The sequence below is a fragment of the Zalophus californianus genome, chromosome 17, assembly GCF_009762305.2.
Source record: "Zalophus californianus isolate mZalCal1 chromosome 17, mZalCal1.pri.v2, whole genome shotgun sequence".
In the NCBI taxonomy this organism is placed as follows: Eukaryota; Metazoa; Chordata; class Mammalia; order Carnivora; family Otariidae; genus Zalophus; species Zalophus californianus.
The window spans coordinates 25,679,847-25,685,743 of record NC_045611.1 but is presented as its reverse complement, the minus strand read 5'-3'; the positions used below and the strand labels follow the sequence as shown (position 1 = coordinate 25,685,743).

Below are 5,897 nucleotides of genomic sequence, written 5' to 3'. Positions count from 1 at the left end.
TAAACATGTGTTGACTGAATAAATATGAGCCAAGAGGAGACAGCCCATGTCTGGGAATTTATATCTCAGTTTTGTTGTTAATTATTCTCATAACCTTGCCCATCTGCTTCAGCAGCCTCAGTTTTCATTATCTGTAGAAAGAGGGGGCACTACTGTGCACCCCAAGTAGGATCACTACTCAAATTTTTTTTGCCTTAGTTTTGCCTGTTCTTGGAGCTCAGTGTAAATACAGTATGTACTCCTTTGGTTCTGACTTTTTTTCTCAAAATAAAATTTTGCGATTCATCTTTGTTGCTGTTGTATTGATGGTTTGCTACTTTTTAAATCTCAGAATAGTGTCTTATTCTGTATTAATAAACCACCATCTATCACACTGTATGAATATACCATTCATACAATGTATGAATCACTGTACAAATCAATAAGTAATTCATACAATGTGTACTCATGTATGAATGAATATGCCATATTCCTCTTGATGAGCATTTGGGTTGTTTCCACTTCTCAGTTATTACAAACAAAACTGTTCTGAGTATTTCTGTGCAAGTCATTAAATGCCTCCACAACTTACTTTTGTCTGGCTTCTAAAAATTCAGTCAGTTGGATATTGGACATATGTACCCCCATCTCCATTGCCATACACACATTCAGACAATACCTTTTCCTTTTTTTAGGTTTGTGCAGATAAAATTTGAATACATGGACTCTCCATCAATTAAACAAGTGGACATGATTACTTTTCCCTCAAAAGACATATTTTACAAGAGAAACACTGCATGTGTTCAGCAAAGATAAGCTCTTTTCTGTGACTGGTTCCATTGAGTCCTTGTCTGATAGCTCTATTTTCTTGTCAGTGTTGCCAGTTATTGATGGCTTGTATTCGACTTTCTTGGAAGAGCCACAAGTAGGCTCAGTGGCTAGTGTTTGATGGGCACATGCAGATTGATGTCAAAGTTTCTGACAATGGGCACTCCAACAGTTTCTTTGTTAGAGTCTTACTACAGAATAGAAAAACCATGTCACCAGAAAGGGCCGCTGACCATGGACTCATAGATCAGTCTAGGTGTAAAATGAAATTGTTCCTCCAATAAATATCAAGAAAAGAGGGATTGGAAAAGTAGACTCTTGGCTAGAATTCAAATGGCTGGTAAGCTTTGAGATAGGCATGTGTCTGAACTATTGATTCTTATAACAAGAGGGCAGATAATTGGAATTTAAGATTATCACCTGCAGGCTGGAATAACCATTGTAGATTAACAATATCCCCTTTTTTTTCTTGAAGTAATTCTCGAATATCTTCCGCATTAGGAACTCATTCGTGTCCTTGGTTATAAAGAAGTTTGTTGGGAAAAAGACAAGAGTAGGGAGGATGTGTCATCCTAAATTCTTTACACATATAAGTGTTTAGCACATATATCCATATATTCCCTACACCACACACAGATCAACACATGTAAGTTTAAAATTTGCCAAGTGTGTGAACACATCTGTGATCTACCACAGAGAAGTGACCAACAGGATTGCTGAAGTCTACCCCAGGTCTAAAATTCGTCAACAGCAACATTCAGTTTATTTTTGATACTTTATCTCCTTCTTTGTTTCCTCATATGTCCGTTCATTATGCCATACAAAGTCAAACCCATGTAGCTGACTTTTATTAGTGTGTCTAGACAGGGGTCTGTCTTCTTAGTGAAATATGGGTTTCTTTAAGTAGAAAGTTGGCCACAGGAGGGCATTTTAGGGATAGTATGGCTATGGTGTTTATATATTACTATTCTCATTTTCTCCATCACCTTCCATCACCTATGCCCACATCTTTCCAAAGCTGTGGAATTGGAGCAGTCATCATCTGTGAAACGTATAAGCTCCAAGCAGAGACTGGCATTGCCAAGACAAATTTCCCAGACTCCATTTAGAAAAATAGAAAATGACATTGTTAATTGGGGAACGGATATCTGGAGAGTTGTGCCAATATTCCCTTATCTGACTGGCCTTTCAAATTTGAATGTACTCGCTGGAACCGCTGGATCAGATACTGTCCCTCTTCACATCTGGGAGAGATAATTTCAGGACTTTTCACTTAGTCTCTGTTCAACTCAAATTATATCAAATTTAAAAGAAGGTGAAACCAATCATGGTAGTTTCATTCCACTTCATGGGGAGAGATATTTGAACCCCATTATGACAATCTACTTTATTTTTCATCTAGAAATTTTCATCAGACTCAGTGAAGAGTTAATCAGCTCATAGACAAAGCGGTTAGTTACTGCAAGTCTCTAAGATGAAAGATCCTATAAAAATGTATAATGATAATAATTAGGATCATAATATTAATGATAGTGGAATTAATACTTTGACCTTCATCTTCTTCCACAGGTAAAAGCATCAAAATCTGAGCATCATCCCTGAAAGTATAGCTGAAAAAAGGCTTTTCTACAACTTGTCCTTCTCAAAAGCAATTAATTTCCACATAAAGAATGTGTTATTAGAATTCACAAGTTTTAAAATATAATATTAATTTGCAGGGATATTCTGGCCAATGATTCGAAATAACTTTTAAAACTTACCAGTGACATCATCCTACTTACTATTCCACAGAGATAGGTGGCAAATAGTAAGCATTTCATCTGAGTTTTCCCGATGAATAAAAGGACAATGTCATAAGTATTGAATACTTACTACATAGTGTTATTTAAGTGCCTAAAATGTTTGCTCTTAGCATACTGATTATAGCAAACTTGGGAGATAAATATTAAAATATATTATAAAGCAAAAATGACTGTAACTTAATCCTACTATCAGAAGAAAACATTTGTGACATGATGAACATTTCCTTCTAGTCTTGTTTTGGTGAGCATATTAAAAATAGTAATAATGATAATAATAGTGATTTAACTCTGCATAATCTGTATACTACTTATTCTAGTTAATCAGTTTTCAGTTGTTAACTTAGATCTTGGATTGTAAAGATGAAACTATTCTAGTTCACTGAAGGGAAGTCAACCAACCAACATAAAACACAGGAAGCTGCACATTCTTGAATGGCAGCTCTGACCTGTATTTGGATTTGAGAGCTGTTAGATGCGGAAGTAGCTCTGGTCAGTTTTTCTCTCTCCCTCTTGACTTTGTTTTATAGTCTCGCTCCTTCCTTCCGTAAATCACTCTTTCCTTCATCACCTTGCTCATCCTTGCTGTAGTCTCTAGAAGAAGCTCCAGAAGAAGCCAGTTTAGTTTGGCATAATTATTTACCATTACCTTCATTGAGTAAGAGAGAGATCAGCTGTGTGTCACTCCTTAGCTGGTTCATGGGCCTCCCTCCAATCAGGCTCCAACTCTAGTTTGTTCAGTGGCCATGGATGTACAACAGCCTCAGTTGGATTTCACTTAGTTGGCATTTTTGGTCAAATCACTTTCTACTGAAAGGAAAAGTTGAATAGATACGCCCAATGTATACCATTTACCATGTCAGTGTAAACTCTTTATTAACATTCATTAATTTAACAGATATTTATTGTCTACCATGTGCCAACACTGCTGTAGGTGCTGAGGATACATTAATAAACTGGACAAGAATTTTCTTCCTGGGTCTGAGATTCTATTGGGCCGAGATCAACAGAAAACAGAATGAATGGATGAATGAACGAATGAATGAATAACATAGTGTGTTAGATGGTAGAGTGCCAATGAGAAAAATTAAATAAGGAAAGACATTATGGAGGAAAAAAAGAGGGAGAGGGAGCATCTGTGTTGACGGTAAAGGGGGAGGGGTTGTTTGTAGTTTTTGGTTGGCCAGAGAAGTGCTCTATGAGATGAAACTTGACTCAAGTTCTGAAGAAGGTAAAGGAGTAAGCCCTATAATTTAAACTATATTTTTATTGCTTTTGTTAAATAATCCTTGCAACAATTATTAAATTATTAAAATTCATTAAAAGTGATGTTCCAGGGACCATTCCATTTTGTGGTCTGAAATGACCAAAACGACCAAGCATTTTGTGCCTGTTTCTCAGTCCTTCTTTTTGATGGCTGAGTAGTATTCCATTGTATATATATGTACCACTTCTTCTTTATCCATTCATCAGTTGATGGACATTTGGGCTCTTTCCATATTTTGGCTATTGTGGACATTGCTGCTATAAACATTGGGGTGCAAATGCCCTTTTGAATCACTATGTTTGCATCCTTTGGATAAATACCTAGCAGTGCAATTGCCGGGTCATAGGATAGTTCTATTTTTAACTTTTTTTTTTTTTTTTTTACCATGCTACAAAAATATTTAATAAAATCTTTAAGAAACTTAGAAATGACTGATGATTGATAATTCTCTTAAGTAAACAGACTACAATAACATTATAGTCACTGGCTAAGTTCCATCAGTTTTTTTTAATTCTCTTTGATTTTTTCTCTTGGTCTTCTGTTATCCTTTCTGCAGGTCGCTTCTTCAACCCCTTCATTTTCCTGGTTTGTAGTTTGCTTAGGTCTTGCTTCTGCATATGAATCCTTCCATAAGTTGTACCAAAAGTATCATGGGAGACATTTTTCTTCTTCTTTGGCTTGAGCGCTTTTGGCATTTTCATAGATAATTTATAAAGATCATCTGATGCCAGATGTGTCCTCCTCAGAACCAGATCCAATGAGGGCCCTATCTCTTCCAATTCAATCCTTGGTGTTCTACAACCAGATTTCTTCAACAGCAACTTATAGCTTCGAAAATAAATCTTCCCATTCAATGCAGTGAAGTGCAGAACATACTCTAAACCAGCCAGGCAGATATTTGGTACTGTGGGGCCTCTGAAGAAATCAATAAGAAGACTTTTTAGCCTTCTGTAGTCTTCTGTTACATCAAAATCATCACCAGCAAATATTCACATGGGTTTTGTTCCCTCGGGACATTTACTATTCTTAATATCTTTTAGAGAGACAAACTTCTCGATACCCAACTCAATCATATCCAGCACGTGGTAGTCATACATACGACCTATTACTAGATTATTTGGCCGCTTCTTATTATGGGAGCCAAACATAAATAAAGAACAATCTGACTTCTTTGAAAAGAATTCCAATGATGTCTGATCCTCAAATGGTCTTGTAATGTTTTTCTTTTTATACAGAACTCCATACGGTTTTTTCAGTGCATACACATCTTTAAGTACTTGTGTCACCATGGAATTTGCATTTCCCCCTTTAATCAGCATAACATTTTTAATATTTTCACTGAGTTTCGGTTCTCTCTTCTCAAGGAATCTCTTGGCTCTTTTCATTTTGGGCTTTACAACTCGATCCAAAGCGTCCATGGCTACCGCAACGCGAATCCCGGGAACGCACGTGCACCTATTTTTAACTTTTTGAGGAACCTCCATACTGTTTTCCAAAGTGGCTGCACCAATTTGCATTCCCACCAACAGTGCAAAAGCATTCCCCTTTTTCCACATCCTCCCCAACACCTATTGTTTCCTGAGTTGTTAATTTTAGTCATTCAGACAGGTGTGAGGTGGTATCTCATTGTGATTTTTGATCTGTATTTCCCTGGTGCTGAGTGATGAACATCTTTTCATGTGTCTGTTAGCCATCTGGATGTCTTCTGGAGCCCCATTCTTAAATGCCATCGCTGCTCTTCCAATGACATGCTATTTAAAAAAAATCAAATAAACCCACAACTGTACAAAGAAGAAAGATAAAAGCAACACAAATTACCCATTCAGTGTGTGCAAAAAATGATGTATTTTGATTAAAATTTTACTTGGATATCTTTCTATGTCTCTTTATGCACATCAGTGATTGTGAACATTTCACCCAAATAAAACAGTATATACAGTGTACTGCCTTTCCACTCAGATATATGTCATGGGCTTATTTCCAAGTCAGTAAATATAGATCTATGCCATTATTTTTATTGAATT

The 5,897-nt window shown here is 36.4% G+C and overlaps 1 pseudogene across 1 annotated transcript; it reads right to left on the bottom strand.

The window, feature by feature from the left end:
- Positions 1-4,261: 4,261 nt before the first annotated feature.
- LOC113936372 lies at positions 4,262-5,291 on the bottom strand (annotated as a pseudogene). The gene has a single exon (XR_003524242.2). The product of XR_003524242.2 is annotated as a ribosome production factor 2 homolog (transcript).
- Positions 5,292-5,897: the final 606 nt, after the last annotated feature.